The sequence below is a fragment of the Leptonychotes weddellii genome, chromosome 12 (assembly GCF_054177405.1).
Source record: "Leptonychotes weddellii isolate Sample4059 chromosome 12, ASM5417740v2, whole genome shotgun sequence".
Classification (NCBI taxonomy): Eukaryota; Metazoa; Chordata; class Mammalia; order Carnivora; family Phocidae; genus Leptonychotes; species Leptonychotes weddellii.
In genome coordinates this window covers 61,139,393-61,159,630 of record NC_138380.1, presented here as the reverse complement: position 1 = coordinate 61,159,630, position 20,238 = coordinate 61,139,393, and the positions used below count along the sequence as shown (strand labels likewise).

General features: G+C 38.7%; 1 long non-coding RNA gene across 1 annotated transcript in view; it reads left to right on the top strand.

The window, feature by feature from the left end:
• The window catches only part of LOC115941940 (uncharacterized), a 165,495-nt gene that overhangs the window by 45,493 nt on the left and 99,764 nt on the right, over positions 1-20,238 (top strand). Inside the window, exon 3 of the long non-coding RNA XR_014139339.1 lies at positions 18,688-18,783. This is a non-coding gene — a long non-coding RNA (uncharacterized LOC115941940). The remainder of the gene's footprint in view (positions 1-18,687; positions 18,784-20,238) is intronic.

The following is a 20,238-nucleotide window of genomic DNA, read 5'->3' as shown; positions in this document are numbered from 1 at the left end:
GCACCTTTTCCTCTCATTTTAAAAGCCATATGTATTTTAAGGGAAATTTAACCCATGTGTTTTTGATTCATTTGAATTTAAATAATCAAAATGGTGTTTTTTATAAGGTCGTTGATGTCAAAGAAGCTTTGAGCCTTTTAAAGCAACTTTTATTCTAAAAACAAGAAGCAATGATTTGCCAAGTATAAATGCATTTCAACACCGAGAGACTTGTATTCATTTGTAACTGCAGACTCCTGAATCCGAGTCCCTTCTATATCTGGCAGAGATAGATCATTCTTGTTCTGTAATGTATTGAGGAACTGAACTCCCCAAAGCTAACTAGCTTTTCAATGAAATAAGTGTATTAAGGCTGTAAAAATAAGAAAAATGGTAATGATTGTTAAAATGATTCAGGAACATTGGTGCTATGAGAGGCTGTTTAGCCAAATGGAAAGTGTTTCCCTTCGTCTATTACACATTTATTGAGTTTCTATTGTGGATATGGCACTTGGTGGTGGGAAAGATACTAAGATGAACATCTTTGGAGTTCCTTACTCAAAATTAGGAAGAATAACCTCAGAAGTTTGCTTTTAAATTCATTAAAGTAGGGAGAGCCCCCAAAAGTCCAGTTGGTGGTATTTTGGTGGAAAGAGATTGGTTTTGGAATTTTCAGAGATAAGGGTAATGTTCTTAGGGCATTAGATTAAGAATGAGAAGGGAGGGACGCTTGGGTGGCTCAGTCAGGTTAAGCATCTGTCTTCGGCTCAGGTCATGATCCCAGTGTCCCGGGATCGGTCCGCATCAGGCTCCTTGCCCAGCAGGGAGCCTGCTTTTCCCTCTGCCTGCCCCTCCTCCTGTGTGTGCTCGCTCTCTCTCTCTCTGACAAATAAATAAAAATAAAATCTTAAAAAAAAAAAAAGAGTGAGAGGGGATATGGGGCACTTGTATGTCCAACTCTTCTTTTTTAAAAATATTTATTTATTAGAGAGAGAGCATAAGCAGGGGGAGCGGGAGAGGGAGAAGCAGGGAACCTGCTGAGCAGGGAGCCCAATGAAGGGCTCCATTCCAGGACCCTGGGATCACGGCCCAAGCCAGAGGCAGACGCTTAATTGACTGAGCCACCCAGGTGCCCTGCAACTCTTGATTTCAGCTCAGATCATGATCTTAGGGTTGTGAGATCAAGCCTGAAGTCAGGCTCCATGCTGGGTGTGCAGCCTGCTTAAGATTCTCTCTTCCTCTCCCTCTGCCCACCCGTAACCCCTGCCTGCTCATGTGGGCATGTGCACTCTCTAAAAAGAAAAGAAAGATGAGGGAGAGGGATAGAGTTTATCAGGTAGATGGTACTGCTTTTTCTTTCTCCCGCTTCTGTCTCTCCCTAAGATAGGACCACTCAGATGACTGACCAAATCATAATGTCCTTATGTACTGAAGCATAAGACCCACTTATTTTAAATCTTCAGATATCCTCTCTAAACTTGAAGTTGACTTAAATGTCAGATGAATAGACCCCTCACCTCTCTCCACTCTGGTTCTCAGTAGCTTCTTTTCAGGCCTATAAATGTGAATAGCATTCAACTTATGAATCTTTCAGAGGGTAAGTAGGATAACAACTTCACTTTTTGCCTCACTCTCTGGAAATTTGCTCCAGAGAAAGAATTATTTAATTATTTTGCTGCCCTCCTCCTCTTGCAGAGTTGGGGAGAAGTGAGGATTAGGGGAAGGAGATAGGAGAAGCTTTGCTCCAAAATTTGACCTAACTCAATGTAAAGACAAAACTCTTGAAAAAGACTAAATTACAATTGCATGGCTTCTACCATGTTTTTATGGACCTCAATGTGTACCTGGAGTAAGATGATTCTTAGGCAGATGCTGCCTAGCAAGACATTGTAATGGGCCTCATTTCTTAGACACATGGAACTTTGCATATTGTCAAAGAAAAGATAATTTATTTGCTTATATAAACAAAATTGCCACATATAATTGTGCAAGCTGTGTAGTACATATCCTGTGTAGTTTTATGGTGGCTTTGTGTATAAATGAAATGTCCAGGGAGAGATTTCAGACGTGTCTGGTTTCAAGTGTTCAAGTGATGGCATAGTGATTTTCTTTCTCCCTCCCTCTCTCTCTTTCTCTGTCACAAACACACACACACACACACACACACACACACATCTCCCAATAGTTTTCTTCCTCTACCCTTAGAGTCACAATACTGGTATCTAAAAAGAGCTAAGGGATGGTTTAATTAGGAAATGAGCTCAAGAACCTTTGCCACTCTTTTAGATGAGCTGCCCTGAGCACATCATCCCCAAATAGAGAATATACAACTAATAGCAGAGCATGGTGAACATTAAAAATTGCAGCCTAATTATCACTGTTTTGTCTTGGGTCATGTGCCTATCTCTGAACTGAACATACTGGCTGGGAGACTGGAATGTTCTGGTGGGCCAGACCTGAGTCTTGGTCAGTTACCAAAATTGAGGGGTGGATTCAGCCCCACCTGAACCACATGGAGTAAGAGTGAGAAGGGATAGTTTCCATAGAGAATAATGATAGGAGGCAAAAAGTCTAGTGTCCATATCTGCCACCTGATATTTTTCATTTGTTACTGAGCCATGTTGTCTTCAAATACTATTTAGATATGTCCTTATTAAATTTCACCTGCTTGGTTTTCTACTGGGCTTCTAGAACACTGGAATAGATTTGAATCTTTATTTTGTCATCTTTAAAATAAGTCACATTAAGCAATGGAGAAGTTAATCTTGTATATCCAGGTTACTATATAAATATTGAATAATACCAGACCAAAAATTGTTGTGACACTTAACTAGCTTCATGTTGACATAATTTCTTTAGTGGTTATTTATCAAACACTTAGTAGGTACCAAACATAAAATTACATTCATTAATACTTTTGGTTATTATTGTTCAATCAGCCTAAAATTCAGTTATACTTATTATTATCCAACCTATATTTTTTATCTTCTATCCAAGAATATCTCAATTCAATTTACATAAACATTTTGAATGTGAAATTATGTGCCAGAAATGGTGCTAACATTGGGACTACAAAGGAGCCTAGCGGGGAAGAGAGATGTGTAAAAAAACAAAATAATATTAAAATAAAGTATGATCGAATGAACACAAATCATTAGATTCTTTGGCATATTTACTATTAAATGGATTTATGGACTAGCAATGTATTTAACCCTATTTTTTAAAAAAAGATACATGACTGAGGAATCAATTTTCTTAAGTTAAGCCATGTTGAGCCCCAGATCCCTGCATCATTTCCCAAATGCTCATGCATCATCTGTTCAGCAAACAACTCTAAAATTTTACTAGAAATAAACTTCACATTTTAGACAATTTCCAAAAATTATCATCTTCACCTTTCTTTTAAAATCAAGACCCTTTAGGACTCTCACTTATTTTCTATGATGTCACCAGAAGAATTAATGTGACTTAAAAACCACTCCTGCAGTTCTTTCACACCCTGGAGTATAAAATATCTAGGTGCAGACATATTCATTCATTAAAATGGAGAGATGCTGTATTTTTTTATCTTATTGCTTTTATATCTATAGACCAGTGGTCCTCAAACTTTAGCATTATCAGAATCATCTATGGAGTTTTTAAAAACATAGATACAATCAGAGTTTCTGATTCAGTGGACCTGAGATGGAGCCTGAGAATTTTTATTTCTAACTAGCTCCCAGGTGATGGTGATGCTGCTGGTCCAGGGACCACATTTTGAGAACCTCTGCTGTATAAGTTACATCTACCACTTTGTTTGGAAATAATTTTCCTTGCCAAAAAAGACAAAAGACAAATGAAATAATTCTGCCTTCTCCCTATAACTCAGCAACATCATACCATCTTCTCGGAACTTGTTCATTTATTTAACAAATGTTTATTGAGTACCTACTATGTGCCAGCTAGTGTACTAAGCACTAAGAAGGCAAAGATAAAACAATACCCCAGCTCAAAGAGATGTTCATATGGACTAAGCAAATAGAATCTTCTTGGAAAATGCTGTGTTGAGGTTTGCCAGGATCATGTGAGGGACCAGAGCACTGCCTATGTGCATTTTTTTTTAATTGAAGTATAGTTGACACACAATGTTACATTAGTTTTAGACCTATGTGTATTATTCATGAGTCTTTTGTAGGGGAAGGATACTTCCCCTAAGAGGCAAGAATCGTTCTGTTACCAAGAGAAGTAATGCTGGGCAAACAGAATCCACACTCCACTTTGGGGTTTGGGGAAGATTTTGCAGAAAAGTTGACAGACTATGAATTATTCCTATAAGTTTTTCTTAAATTTTTTCTGTTGTATTAATTTTTACTATAGTAGTCTTTATTTACATGCTTTTTCCTTTTACATTTGAAATCATTGATCATCTTACAAATAATTATAAGAAAATAAAGTTTTAACGTATTTTGAGTATCCTTTCCTCAAGAATTAGAGATAAAAGGCCCACATTACTACACCTACCTGCTGCCCCCTGCACTAAGTGGGAGCAGAGCCAAGGCCCTGGAATATGTTGCACAGCATCACACCTGCATAACCAGGGTCAGGTTACATTTGTAATCCAGGAAGCAGAGACATGGGAGGGGAAAAGGGAATCATGGGAGATACACCATTAACTTTGCCTCATGTTGTTCTAGAAACCCAAACCTCAGGGGGAAATTGAGTCAGAAACCAAGAAGAGGTAGGCAATGTCAGAAATGAAGGTTTTAGGTGGTACCAAAAATTTTTCCAGAGAATTGCTTTTTATCCTTGAAGTGATTTGTGTTGGACTTTGGCTCTATTGGGTCATGGTATACTAAAGGTTGAGTTCAGCCTTTGGCATAATTTCAGGCACAGTCTTTTTATTGGGTGTGAACAGGCCCACAGCATGGTTGCCATGTAGCTTCTCATAATGTGGCCTCACCTCCCCACCAGGGTACTCTGAGGCAGCGCTCTCCTCCCTCTGAAGAGTAACAGGAGAACAGGCTAGGCTATAAAAGAGAAAATTCCCACAGTCTCGCCTTGTACACATTACTTTTACCTTTAAAGGTAAGTGATTCAAGCTATTTCAAGCCTTCAGCTTCTGTAGCCCATGTGACCTCTCTTTCTCTCTTTCACGCGTGCGCATGTGCGCGCGCGCACACACACACACACAAAGAATATTAATAAAAATTGCATTTACCTCTGGGCCAGGAAAGGTATTGGACCATTATCACTTAACAACAAGTATTTATTTAGTATCTACTAAGTGCCAGGTCCATTTTAGGTGCTTGGAATGTGCCAATAAATAAAATAATCAAGATACTCTCTGACCCTTGTAAAGCTCACTTTCTAGTGATCTTGTGTATCCCATGTGAGTGAAAGTATCAGATTTTCCCCTGAAATGATATTTAACTGGGAGGGGGCACAGTTAATAAAGTATAAAATAAAGTGGGAAAACCACAAGGAACATGATGTGGACAAGTGACTTCTCTGAGCAGGAGAGTGGGTAGAAAGGGGATGCGTGACAGAGATAAATTCAACTACTTTATAGTTTTGCTTGGGGTAAACCATCTATTTTTTAATAAAAGTGGAAAAATCTATTAAACTAGGAAGCATGCAGGTAGGCAAATTTTAATAAATAAAGCCATTTCCTTTTTCTTCCCAACAAATCTGTTTCTGCTATTCAGGTTTTAACATAATCCACCTCCTAATCAGTTGGTCAGTCAGTCAGCACCTTATGCTCATAGTGTTACAGTAGGGCACTTCCTAGATAAGAATCCCATTCTTTCTTTTTTCTTACGTGGTTTCAAGAGCTGTCTGGCAGTCAGACTGTTGAATTCAAGGATGCTTTCAGATTAGTGCCATGAAACAGGCAATTCACCATATCTGGTGAATTGGTTGTTTCCCAAACTACATTACTGCCCCCCAATGAATGATATCTGACAGAAACAGTAAAGAGTGGCTTATCTAGCATCTAACAAGCATTGCTTTTCCCAGGATGGGCAGAGAAAGGGATGCTGAAGCATCACATGTAAGACAAAGCATCACTAAGTAATCACAATGAGTACATTGTAATTAAGTTGGCCCATGCCAATCACTGTGGCTGGAAAACTTACACTATGGCAACTGTCCTTAAACTGAAATTCCATTTCAAGTGCAATAGAATAAAAAGTCCAATTCTCTGGAAACTCTGAAAAGAGAGCCCGTGTATTCCTGGAGAAGGAGAAGTGGCCCCTGAAACTATGTATGAGACCAGAGTGGGTTCGTCAGTGGACTTTGTTGCCAAGTCTTGTGGGATCACAGGGCTAGAGTTGCTACCAAGCATTCACCATGGGGAAAAGTATTGTTCTGGGTTTGCCATTCAATTATGGGTATGATGTCTCAGAAATGCCCACAAAAGTGCTGTAGCAAAAAGACCCTGCATAGGGGCAGTTAGCTAGTCCGTTACCAGCACTGTTGGCTGCTATTTTCTGTTGGAAACAGATTGAAGCCCCAGTGCAAGTAAATAATCTCATCCTGAGGCAGAGGAAGACTTTTCTCATCCTTAACGGTGTTCTTTGGGGCTTGTTTTAGAGTTTCATAGAGTCATGGATATCACTGGGAATCAGTTCCAGATTTCCACAGGATTCTGTATTGTGAAAATTGCTACATCAAATGAACAATGAATTGGTTCACAGCTACTTTGGAGTAGATGGGTGGGAAATACCACGATGGTTGTTTCCCAATTTATAAACCAGGAGGATTTTTTTTTCCTTGAAAAATTGGACACATATGTAGCTATAACTAATCTGATGTTTAGTTTTTCATTTTTTAAAAACTATGAGTAAATGTCTTCTATATACAGTGTTTTGTGTGCTAGCATCAGTGGAGAAAGGGTTTAGGCAGGGTTGACACCATTTTATAAAATGATTATTAAAAATCTGTATGGGGTGAAAATTCAAAACAAATACTTTTCCTGAAGTTGTAGATTCAACCTAAAATTAAATCCACAGTTATTCCACTGTGGCTAGAGGTGGTAATCAAAGATTAAGTGGATTTGTTTCACTGGGGGTCCTCACTCACCACCAAAGCACCTCTAATCTCTGTATTGAGCCCTATTCCTATAATGTAACTCATTTGTTCTTTCACACTTCCCCCTTCAACTCTAATAGATTCCTGTGGCTTTTGTGTTATATTTTCATCGTTCTGATCAAATAATTATTCCCATCCCATCTTGCTCATGCTTCTTTGCATCATCTCTTTTGTTGTGCAAGATTTAAACTTGCATGCACTCCCTCTTGTCTCCTCCCTACTAATCCCACCCAGGAAACATTCTATGGATGAATAAAAGGTGTTGACTGTTCAATATGTTTTCTGTGTATTGTCAGCTGCTTTATTATTGCCTCTCCCCAGTTCTTTGCTGCTAAGAAGCATGGAGATGTTCATTTAAATCTCTAGGCTTCTGTCATGTCACAATGGAGTGGATGCCTGGAATCGGGTGGATGCTTTGAGTAATACTGAAAGCTGTGTCTAACTTATGTCAGCAGTGAAGTGGCAAAGAATGCAGAAATACCATCCTCAGAGGATACAGAAAAAGCCTCTTCAGAGTGGAGCTATTTTCCCAGAAATATGAAGCTTACTAATTTCTAGTGTCCAGGGACTTGTAATCATAGTGAATGAGCTTGAAGTTTAAGATTTTGTAGTTGTCATTCAAAGAATATTGGAGATCCAAGATACATCCTCAAAGTGCAAGCACAAACTGCATTCATCCTGGTACTTTCTTCTCTGCTAAATGTCCATCAGTATCATTTATTTCTTTCTGAGCATATCTCAGTTTGGGGCCATATGAAACATCATTGAAATAGGTGGCCATTAAAAGGAGGGAGTTGAACCTTATGACGAGGAAGGATGTTCCGAATATTCCGTGTGCATTACATGATCTGCCGATTTTGTTACACGCACAGCAGACACATGCACATAACCCAGGGAACAAAGAATTAAATTACATACACCAAAACATTAGCTGGGGATATCTCTAAGTGCTGGGATTACAGAGGATTCTTATATTTTTCTTTATGGTCATCTTTGTTCTCACAGTGAACAAAACAACACTATATATTATAAATTAAGCCACAGGCAATTTTACTTCATATATAGAGGGCCTCCAAGGGGATGGGACTTACATTAGAAACAAACAGAACAAAAAGTCCATGTTACAGTTGTATGATTTCAAAAGGAGTAACTTAGAGGCTTCATAATGATTTACTGGTTCTCAAGGGGAAAAAAAATTCTTTTACATTTCAAATTAGTTTTCATTGAGGCTTTCAGTGTTCCCATTCATTGTTCCAATGTGTGTTTTGCTTATATCTAACACTATTTCCAGATAGTTTGGAAGGAAGAAAACGAAAGTTTTTTTAAGGCAGTGTCATCATATTTTATCCTCATATTTGGAAACAAACAATTTTATTGTGCCCTACTTTTATGCATACATGTATACCCTTCTTTTGAGATAGTTAAAGAATATTTTTCTACTTCCTCTTATGCCTTTTTGCAAGTTGGATCTTTTTTTTTTTAATTTATTTAGTGTTTTTTGATCTCCCTCCAAAAGCTCTATGACAGCTGAGTTTAAGTGGTTGCTTCAAGCTATAGAAGTCAAAGATGAAATTGAATTATGCTTCCAGGCTTGGCATGCAAAATCAAGAAAAATTTCATTCATTATGATTAATTAATCCAGAGGCACAGTGGTAGTATTATGATTATATTGTATCTGGAACTTGGCATATTTTCAACTGACATTTACATGGTAAAGGAGAAAAGGGAATGGTAACTCTGTGCCTGGCAAACTGCTCCATAATAGGCTGGAGGAAAAAAAAAAGAAAATAAAAGAACAAACTTAGAGATCAAGGAGAAGAAAAGATGTTATATATTGCATGTGGGGGGTTGGGTCTTTTGAGATTCTTCTCACTTGATTATCTCTTGGAAAGCCCTGTAATATAGGATAATGAATGGCTTACAAGTCAGTTACCCTCAATACCATTTTTACTATATGACTCAATTTGTCATACATGGTGTTATAGTGAAAGTTACTCACAATGATAGTGACATACATAAGTGAATAATAAAAACATTTCAAAAATGCCTGTTAGAGAAGAAACATTGCTAGCAAGAATTGCCTACTCAAATCCTTTTATATGGACTTCTTTCCTTTGTTGTGATAAACTTCAAAGTAGACTACCTGGGATTTGTGTTACTATCTAGCAGACAGTTGATGTATCTACTGGACTAGCACCAGCTGAGGAGGGAGACTTCTCAAGGATGAGAAAAATGGAGAAAAACAGGGAGAGAAAAAGAAAGGGAGTGAAAGAAGGGAGGGAATTAGAAGGAGTGAATCCCATTAGCTACTGCTGTAATAACACTGGATAAAACAAAACAAAATCTTAGTGGTATGCAACAATAAATATGTATTTGCCATGCATCTGTGGGTCAACTCTGCTGGTTTCTGCAGGGTGTGCTCATGCATATGCAAATCAAGGGAAGGTCAGTTGCCCTAGGCTAGTTGAGATCTACTGAGCTTCTCAGGTTTAAGATGCAGGTCTGTAGGTCACCCTGAGGGCTATGCTCCTCATCTTTCTCAGAAGAGCTGTCTAGTTGAGGCATATTCTTCTCATGGCAAAGACAGAGGCCCAAGAGAGAGCAAGTTCCACTGCACCAACAGCTCCAAGCTTGAATGCCCATGACATCTGTAAACATCTCATTGGTCAAAGGAAGTCACATAGCCTGGGCGTTAGTAGGATGGGGAAATAGGAGACCCTGGAGAGAGAGTAAAGAACTGGGAGCAGTAATTCCATCATCACAGAAGGTGGAAGCAGAAGGGGAAATGAGTATGAGACCTGGAAACAAGCAATTTCCTTTAGATCTTCCCCAGCTGATGGCCAAGCAAATGAGGAACTCATATTGGTAATGGTTTTGACCCTTCAAAATGTTGGAATTTTCATTAGAATTTATTTTGGAAGGGGGCGCCTGGGTGGCTCAGTCGTTAAGCGTCTGCCTTCGGCTCAGGTCATGATCCCAGGATTCTGGGATCGAGTCCCACATCGGGCTCCCTGCTCGGCAGGAAGCCTGCTTCTCCCTCTCCCGCTCCCCCTGCTTGTGTTCCCTCTCTCGCTGTGTCTCTCTCTGTCAAATAAATAAATAAAATCTTTAAAAAAAAATTTATTTTGGAGGATTCTTGCTAATAAGGTGGTGATTTGGGGAAAACATTCTGTTGTGGGTCACAGTCCCCACTTTATCAGCAACTTGCCAGTATGTTGGCATGAAGTTTTTTCTGAGCCGTGAGGGAGAAACTTTTCTGGGGGCCTGTGAATTTCCATTTGTCATTAATTTTGAATCATGTTGTCATCATGACAGCTCGGGGCCTTACAGATGCAAACGTCAGATAGGCAGGTAGGTGTAAATCAGGTTGCTCTCTGAAATGTACTGTTCATAAGTGTTATATATGGATGAGAATCCAAAATATACCTCCTATATAAGAAAGCCAGTTAAAGACAAAGAGCACTTTAATTATTAAGGCACATATTGAAACACTTCCAAAAGAGTGGCGTCTGTATCTGGATATAAATCCATTTGTGTAACATTATGCAAAGGAAACCCTTTATACTCCTTGAAGAACCTCATTTTCTATACCTATAAAATGAGATATTTAAAACATGTAGCAAAACTTACCTGTATAACTGAAAGATCTATACTGAAATATTCAAGTCTATAATTTTAATGAAACTAAACGTGTTCTACTTTCAGTGTTTTGCAAAAGCTTTGTGGCATAAGTATCCAACAAGTAAGTAGCTTCTAGGCAATGCCAGGATCAGACATTGCACTGGAGCAGATAACTGATATCTTTTTTCTACCCAGCATGCTTCCCTTCACGTATCTATTGCCTCTCTACTATAGGAGATTCTGGGGGAATTGTTAGGGGACCCTGCCCTCCCACCACTACCACCAGTTGACCCTAACTAAAGCAATGAAACTCTATCTTCTGAAAATTGGTATATCAAGGAGTGATGCCCAGGGATGGAATCCCGTGAACAGACATAAAGCAGAAGGAACTGAGCCGTCCAATGGCAGGATACTAAAGAGAGAGAGTGTGTGTTCTTAAGTTCCATTACCTAGATCTTCAGAGTTGCCCTGGTTTCTACCTTTTCCAAGATTAGAATATTATTTTCTTGGCTGTGTAACCACTCTCCTTCTAATAAATTGTTGTGTGTTTTGTTTTTGTTTTTGTTTTTTGCTTATGTAAACCAGAGTCAATTTTTGTTGCTTGCAACCAAACCATGCTTGATAACATGGTTGGAATCAGTTGGCTTCTGTTCCACTATTATTCTAACTGGAGAGGCTTGAAAGCCAATACCCTCATTTCTCATATTCCCTTAGAGTTATAATATATAATAATTCTGGATATAATTCCAGTTCCATTAATTTGATGCATTAGTATAAGATTTAGAAATCTGAAATGAGGCAGAGGCCATTTTCCTGTTCTGTTTTGGTAGTCTTTGTTGATAAACTGGTTGTGAAAATCTGAGAGTTCTCTGCAGCAGTGTCCCACCGTCCACTCTCTAGCTTCCTTGGTGATGAGAAGTTGGGGTGGTGGCAGCAGCAGCAGTGGCTACTTGCTCTGATCTCCCAGTCCCTGCCTTGTAATCTCCTGGGTGCCCAGAAGTGCTGGTAGCAGTGGCAGCAGAGTGGTAGCACTTTCTTCACTTAGGCGTGGCTCTGATGGTGCCTCAGTGGTAGTAGCTGCTGGGTCAGTTCTTTATTATTCTGCCATCACTTCTGGAGACCCAGACTACAGTCTGATCATTCCATACTTCCAATGATTTTATAAGAACTCACTTTCTGTATTAAATTCTCCCTGCTTATAAGTACCTGAAGTGGTCTTTCTTTCCTGCATTGAACCTTGACTAATACAGATTCCTAACCAATACAAATACATAAATGATCTAGAAAAGGATCACATGAGCCAATCAGGTAGGAATAAGCAAATAAAGCTAATGTAGTACAAGGATGATCAAATTAATTTTGTACTTGAATTTCTCTATTTCATCACCAACAGATATGTACTTATGTCATCAAGAATACAGTAACTATAAAATTTGTAAGATATAAATAAATGCTGAGTTATAAGAATTCAAATTTTGCAAAATAATTAAGGTGATTTCCTTATAATAATTTTTGTCTAATATTAATATAGTTACAGCAGACAGTTTTTTAATTGAAAAGTTGATTCTAAAACACATTTCGAAGAACAAAGAACTAAGAATAGCCAAGATACTCCTGAAGAACTAGTAGAACAAAGTGAAGGGACTTGCTTTACCAGATACAATGATTAATAAGGTAAAGTGTTATTGTTACTTTGGGAAAACTGACAGAACAGAATTGAATGTCTAGGAAGAGACTCACACAATACGGAAACTTCATATATGACAGGGCTGGCAATGAGATCAGTGGAAAGAGTGGACTAGTCACTTCAATATGCTGAGAAAACTAGCTATAGGAAGAAAAGAGCCATACTTTACTATCTTTTTCTCTCTCCATACACACACACACACACACACTTCAGAATGGTTTGGTGATTTATCCATGAATAGCAAAACTCCAAATTTTTTTAAAGATTTTTTATTTATTTATTTGAGAGAGAGACTGAGAGAGAGAGAGCATGAGAGGGGGGAGGGTCGGGAAGGTCAGAGGGAGAAGCAGACTCCCTGCCGAGCAGGGAGCCCGATGCGGGACTCGATCCAGGGACTCCCAGGATCATGACCTGAGCCGAAGGCAGTCGCTTAACCAACTGAGCCACCCAGGTGCCCCAAAACTCTAAAATTTTAAAACTTTGAGAAGAAAATAGAATAGCTTTAAAACTTCTGGGTAGGGTTGAGTAGAGAAGACAACAAGATATCGACATTAAAAACCATGAAGGAAAAGATTTGCCTTGCCATTGACTGCAGTTAGTTCCTGAAAGACACAGAAGTCCAGTCAGATAAAAGTCAGATGCTTCAGATATTGGTCCTTCCTGGTACTCCACACTCAGCAGCAGAATCATGTTCAAACGACTGGGACATAACAGGAACACAGAGTTAAAGACTGAGATAAGGTGTTGTATAGACCAGGTGGGTAGGGAGGCAGCCAGGTGAGTGCCACATGAGGCAGACTTACTACCATTCCAGAAAAAGGTAAGATGTATAGGAAGGATAAAATTCAATACAGACTCTCATATCACATCCCACTGTAATGTCTTGTTGTTTTTATTTTCCAGCATATGATCCCTAATATGGATTTGTGGCTTTCTTTAATATAAATTCTGTTCAATGAAAACCCTTGTAGGACATATGGCATCTCTAGTTCCCATAAATATGAAGCCTTCAAAACACTAAGATAGCTACTGATTTTTTAATCACTGTGTGTCTACTGTATTTCAATATAATGTAGGATGTCTTAAAATGGGCTTGGCAAAAGGCTCTACTGACATTTTCAGGGCTGAGGGGACAAACTGCTGACAAATCCCTTCCTTGGAATGAAAGGACTGTTGTAGGTGAGATGGAGAGTGGAATCATAAGGCAAGACATGGAAGTGCAGAAATGAAAATGGGCAATCTCTCAGCTAGAATTCATGTACGAGAATAACAAAAACCATGTCCTTGACATGGAAAATTATTTTTAACTTTTTATACAATTGCAAAACTTCTTCCAGAGGAAAAGAGACCATTTTAATAAAATGGAAGTCTATCCATTATAACAGTTTAGAAACAGGTTGATAAAATAAGCTCATGTTTTAAAAAAAAACACTGCATCTCTTAAAACTTCATAAACAAAACCTCCCATAGACTAATATCCTTGAACAAGGACAGGTATTTTGCTTTTTATTTTAACATTTTTTAAAAAAATTGGGGAACAGCTTTCCTTCTCAAACATTTCTTGACATGTTAGATAAAATAACAAATAGAGGGGATAATGTCTTAAAAGAGGGTATCTAATAACCTTAGCCTGAACATGTAAAAGCATATAGGTCTCAAAATAAGTAGACCTGTGTTCAAATAATTAATCTTGAGAACTTGGGCAAATTTCCCAACTTTATTACATTTTGGTTTTCTTGTCTGTAATATGAGAGTATTGAACAAAATAATATCAAGAACAAAAATGAAAATCCAAACAGAAAGGCAGGCCTTAAGCACCAGGCAAGTTCTGGACTCTGAGTATTAACAGCAAGTCAGAGATGAAAACTTAACAAGAGCACAACAGAGCTTTACTCTTTAGAGAAACTGGATATCTAGCAAGCTAATAAAGCAGACAGCATTCAAGAAAGGAAAAGATACACTGAAGTTAGTGGAGACTGAATCCCCTGAACCAGATGAAACTCCAGGCTGCAGAAGGGGGGTCTAAGAAGGAAGCTGCTTTTGCTGATAGATACACATGCTGCCAAGTGTGGAACCAGTGCTCCCCAAAGCACCACTGTCCTTCTTGAGTCTGACATTAGAGTTTGGGATTAGAAGAGCCCCCAGGGGCTCTGAAGGAAGGTGACAGCAGAAGCTGGGGAACCAGGAACCTAAATAGCACTGTGGCTTTTAAGACATTAAGTCCCTCACAGAAGAATGAAGATTTCATTAGCACTTTTGTAGAGCCAGAAAACATAGTCCTAGACAGGCTGTATGGCTGTCAGCCCAGAAACTTCACTGTAAATCATTTGGAAAATCATGTTTGTCAACAGAAAATTAAAATGCCTTTAATGGTAGTTGCTTAAATGTCATCTGGTGTTTTCACCACAGCCTCTTTTCCTGGGGAGAAAATTTCAAATTTGTCATTATTTTCCTCTCTTAGAAGTGGCTCAGGGCAGTTGTTGTATGAAACATAAACCAAAACACAACAATCAACTTCCGAATGGGATGCCAGTGTCGTGTATGGAAGCAGCATGTAAACCACAACGGGAGGAGTATAGCAGCACATTTGTCAGGTTGCCAATACAAGACAATGTCTACATTTTCATAACTAGATCTGCCTTTAGAATATTTTATGTTTTCCAAATCGGACCTGGGGCTTTCTGGAATGATGAACCGTAACACCCTAAGCAGCAAAGTCTTACAATCAGTACTACTCTGAAATTTGTAACTGAAAATTAATCAAGTCTCCCTGTTGAGGTTAAGAACATGATTATGTGATAATGTTGCTCATTTCACACATGGAAAAACCCCAGGGCAGTTAGGGGTCCTATTAAGCCATCTGTATTTTTAAATCATTTATTCAGATTCAACTTTTCTGGACTTGGTTTAGAAGCTGTTACTTTCTGTGTGTGTTAACCTCTACATCTCTCTGCCCAGTTTTCAATACAGTATAGTGCCACTGGAAGAATGGCTCGTATTTACCACATACTTTCTGAGAGCCACTGAGTCAGGTATCTAAACTTTCTGAGACTTTCTCCAGTCTGTAAGGATAATCATACCCACTTCACAGTCTTGTCCTGAGGAACAACCTGAGGGAACCTCTGTATAAGGCCTGGTGTTCAGCACATGTTAGTTTCCTTTCTTGGTCTACAACTGACCCCCACTATGCATACTTAACCACATTTCCTACTCACTTCTAAACCCTACAATTTTCACTCCAGCAATGCAAGCTCCTTAATGTTCCTGCCATGCTAATTCTCACTTTCCACTTTGGGTTATGTTGGTGGGCCCATTCTCTTTACCTAATTTCTACTCATCTTTCAGGTCTGTAAGGCAAACATGTCTACACATAAGTATCAACAAAATGGAAATAAATCATGTTATTTTATTTTACTTCTACCTCTAACATTTTTTTCTTAGCTACCTATTTGTGTAAGATGGTCATTCCTCAGTTTGTGGATATCATGGGGAATACATGAAATAAATTACTGAAGTTCATTTGTGTTTATAATTGTACAAATATCTGTTGCTTGGCTACTATGCAGAGGGTATAAAGTTGGGGGAAAAATCAGTCCCTTCCCTTGTAGGCCCATTATTCCCTTCGGAAGAAATTTGAGTGATGCTGCATGTTGTGTTTTCACTCAGCTAAGGTAGCTATTATGAATTATCTTGTGTCTTTATACTTGGTAAAATTCAGGCTGTAGCCTTTTACTTATATTTTCTGGAGAGTGAAATGAGATTATGTAGTCAGTGCTTTAAATAATATAATATATGATGATTTTCAAACAAGATGCTCTAATTTCCATCTAGGCTATCTAAAACTTAATATTGAGTAAAAATAGACAATTTCTTCTAAATTTTCCAACAGAAGATGGCTTGGTAATTGATTCGTTAGGAGTTAAGCAAAGGGCTTAGTGGCAAGGTGATGTAATCAAACACATTCTCAAGAGTTACATTTGTCAGTCAAATGAAGAATATGTCAATCCATGTGATTCTTTGCCTTAAGTGAAAAGTACATCTGGTTAACTATGTATAATGAATTTTGTCAGCTTTGTTCACATACTTTATATTTGAACTCAAAGGTGCTACCTTGCTTTATTAGTTCTAGGCTGGAGGCTCATCTCTCTTCTTCTAGAACATTCCCTTTGTGCACTATTAATATCTCCATCACATGGACTAAAACTTTTTCTTATGTTCACTAAGAAGACCTTATTTCTTAGAAAATAAAAAGGAAGCAATGACATACTTCCTGGCAATATTTAGTTTGGGCTGATGTGGTAGGAAATTTTTATTGATTTCTCCTGGGTAGAAGAAAGATATGGTCTCCTTGTGTTAGAAAAATTATGTGGTGGGGCGCCTGGGTGGCTCAGTCGTTAAGCGTCTGCCTTCGGCTCAGGTCTTGATCCCAGGGTCCTGATCGAGTCCCACATCGGGCTCCCTGCTTAGTAGGAAACCTGCTTCTCCCTCTCCCACTCCCCCTGCTTGTGTTCCTGCTCTTGCTATCTCTGTCTCTGTCAAATAAATGAATAAAATCTTTTAAAAAAAGAAAGAAAAGTTACATGGGGGTGATGGCCTTTAGCCTTTTGATCTGCCCACTCTCTCTGAGAACCTGCTGAGCATGATTACAGATCATGAGTTGGGCTTGGGTTTTCCCAAGCTGGCTGTAGAGACAACTTGTCTAGGCTCCCAGTGAACAGCCACAACCCACAGAGAATGTGTGTTTACCCAGACCTTTTCCATGGTTTACTTCTGAAAATTAGTTCAACCGCATGGGAATCTAGTTAGACTCTTGGAATTATAATCTTTTACTGGCACATAAACCAAACATTTTTTATAGGATTTGGAAAGCAGATTACAACTTAAAAAATGAGGGAAGAATAGTAAGAGTTCAGTCTAAACCTCTTTCAGGTCTACCTGAAATCTACCTTTTAGAGCATGGGTTCCCATCACCAAATCATCTAATTTTATTAGATGTAATTTGGAAGCAGAATTTTAGTGAGACACAGTGACAGATAATTTTTCAGTCCTTCATGCAACTCACTTGGAAGGTAAAGGTATGTGCAAATTTCCCCTATTAAACTAGACATATTCCACCCACCAGGAGAATAGATTTTTATAGGATAAGGTTGATTTTATAGTATACACCGGTGATATTTCATACATGAACCAAGGTCAGTCCTATGGTTGATAAACCGAAATATAAAGTTGATAGATAAACTCTTATCCTTAGGAATCTTCAAGCTATTATATCTGCATTTCTGAGTGCAATTAAGACTGATGCTTTATTTGAAAATGCATTGTTTTTCTTGTCAAGAATAAACCACACTTACTAATAGAAAGAAAAAGCTTACCCATAGTAGAAAGCTAGCAAAAAACTTGCTATGCAATGAAGAACTTGCCTTTTCTAGTTCTAACATTCAGTAGCTGAAAGCAGATCATTGCCATAAAGAAGTATTTACCAATTTTAAAAGGTCTTGGCCCATCATAGCTAGTGTTAGATTTGGAATATAGCTTTTGTTGCCAAGGTGACAAACACTTATAAATATAACACATCTTCTAATGTGCTTTTAACTTGGTATTTTTATGGCTTTTAAATCAGATACCATTAGCAAATATATTAGGTAATTTAGCTGAAAGACCATTTTCGTCTAACACTTTTTGTTACATTTCCCCAGGTAGTTCAGTAAATGTCTGTTGTGACATTCTACTCCTGCTAGGCTTCCAACGTAAGGGGATACATAAAGTACATCTGGTAAAGATTAACATATATTACCTTGCCTTTTTTGTATTGATCACCGAAAAAATATATAAAAGAGAGTTAAATTTGTAGTCTCCTTGAAGAGCAATCATTGTTCCTATTGTTATTTTGGGGTCTGCACCCCCCCCAAAACAATCTGGCTTTAAGACTCAATACACAGAGGAAAGGGTTTTGGGACAGCATAATAACTATATATTAATACTCCCCAAAACCTCCGCACCTAAAATGCTTTCCCTTAGATATCAAAAAAGGGGGGTCTATGGGGAAAATAGTTACAATAGACCATCTGGAGCCCTAGTATTTCCATGAGTCTCAGTTATTATTCCAAACAATAAATCCAACAGCCCAGGCAGGGAAGGAATTAGCTCTAAATGTATTCACTGAATTTTTAAAAGAAGGCTCATGAGGTGGACATATTTGTCATAGCAAAGATAAAATCAGATCAGACATATTTAGTTTAGGCCCAAATTTGCATTTATTGTTACCTTGTCAGAAATTCTTCTTAGAAGATTGTCCATTAATGCATTCATTCTTTTTTCTTTCATTCGTTTAGCCAGCAGACATTTAAGAAACATCAACTGTGTTCCAAGCGCTGGAGATACAGAGATGAGCAAGTCCTGGCCTTCAAGAACATGTTATCAGGAAAGAGGTAGGCAAATAAATGAAGTATTACAACACACTGTTAAGTGCAAAGGTAAAGACTGCACACAAAGAAGGGGTCAGAGAGTCCCCAAAGAGGAAAGGCTCTTTGTAAATTGTTTTAAGAAAATCAAGATGGAAAAGAGGAATATATATTTTTAACAGCAAAACTCTTGACCGCTAATGTTTTATATAGTAAGTCCAGAATTGCTATTTCCTTACGGTGTGATCCTGAATGTCTCTCTGTGCCTCAGTTACTCCTTCTATGTAATACAGATAATTATCCTTGCCACCCGCATAGCTCATTGAAGACTGTTGATAGGAATAATGGGATATGGGTGGTGTAGCTATTTGAATTCTTAGGAGAAGAAAGATGATGTGTAAACACACAGCATCCTTATTATTCCAAGCAGTAGCATTTTGGGTAATTACTGTATAATGCTGCACCTTTGTATGTGTGTGGTTTGTTTCTTTATAGAAAAGTAAGTGCTAATGTTGAGTTTCTCTAATGACTTTGGAAGTAGTTCTAATCCAGCAGACAAAATATAATAATCTTTAGAGTAAGTTAAATCCCTTTGTATTTGAGTAGATTTTGTTATTTACGAAGGTCTTAGGCAATTTTACCACAGTTATGAAAAGCGGTGCCCAACAAGCCCAGCTCTCTCTGCGAGTATCTGAAAGACACTACTGCAGACAGGCCAGAAGCTTCTTTACAACAGATACAGCTCAGAGCGGGTGTGCGCACACTCACCTGCGTGTATGTCGTGTGCACGCCTGAGCCTTGCGCTTGCCAAGAAGCGCTGGGAACGAGCTGAGACTGGCTAACATACCTGAGGCAGCTGTTACACCGTGGCGCCTGGATTCTTCTCGCAGACTCCAGCCTGGCTCCCCTCCTCCCCTTGCTCCTCCCCTTCCTCCTCCTCCTCGTCTTCTTCCTCCTTTTTATAGTCTTTCTAACTCTGCCTCTCACTGTCTTTCTTCTGCCTCCCTGTGACTTGGTGGGTGATACCCATGGCCTGACACTGTGCCCTAGTCCTGCTGCCAGACATTCCAGGACTTTCTGACTGGTGGAAGAACTCACGCTGGTCAGGGCATGAAGTCTCATTACCATTTTCATCTTTCCTTTCACCCATTCAGTCTCTTTCTCTTTCTCTCTCTCCCCACTGCTGTCTAATTCTCACCTTGATTTTTTTGTGGAGATTAGCCATGAATTGCATGGCAACCAGGGAAAGTGACAGTTCAAGGCAGACCTGCTCTTGGTCTCTGAAACTTCCTTCGGTCTATCTCAGCAAGGTATTGTCTATCAACTTGACCTGGGATTTGCCAAGGCAGTCCAGCCATTCATTAATAAAAGAGGCAGCCTGTATTAATCCCTCCTCTCCCCCAGAAGCAGTGCTGCTCAGAAAGCTTCCTCTAGGAAATGCCAAGAGCAGTGAGGTTATCCAATAAATAACTAAATAGCTGC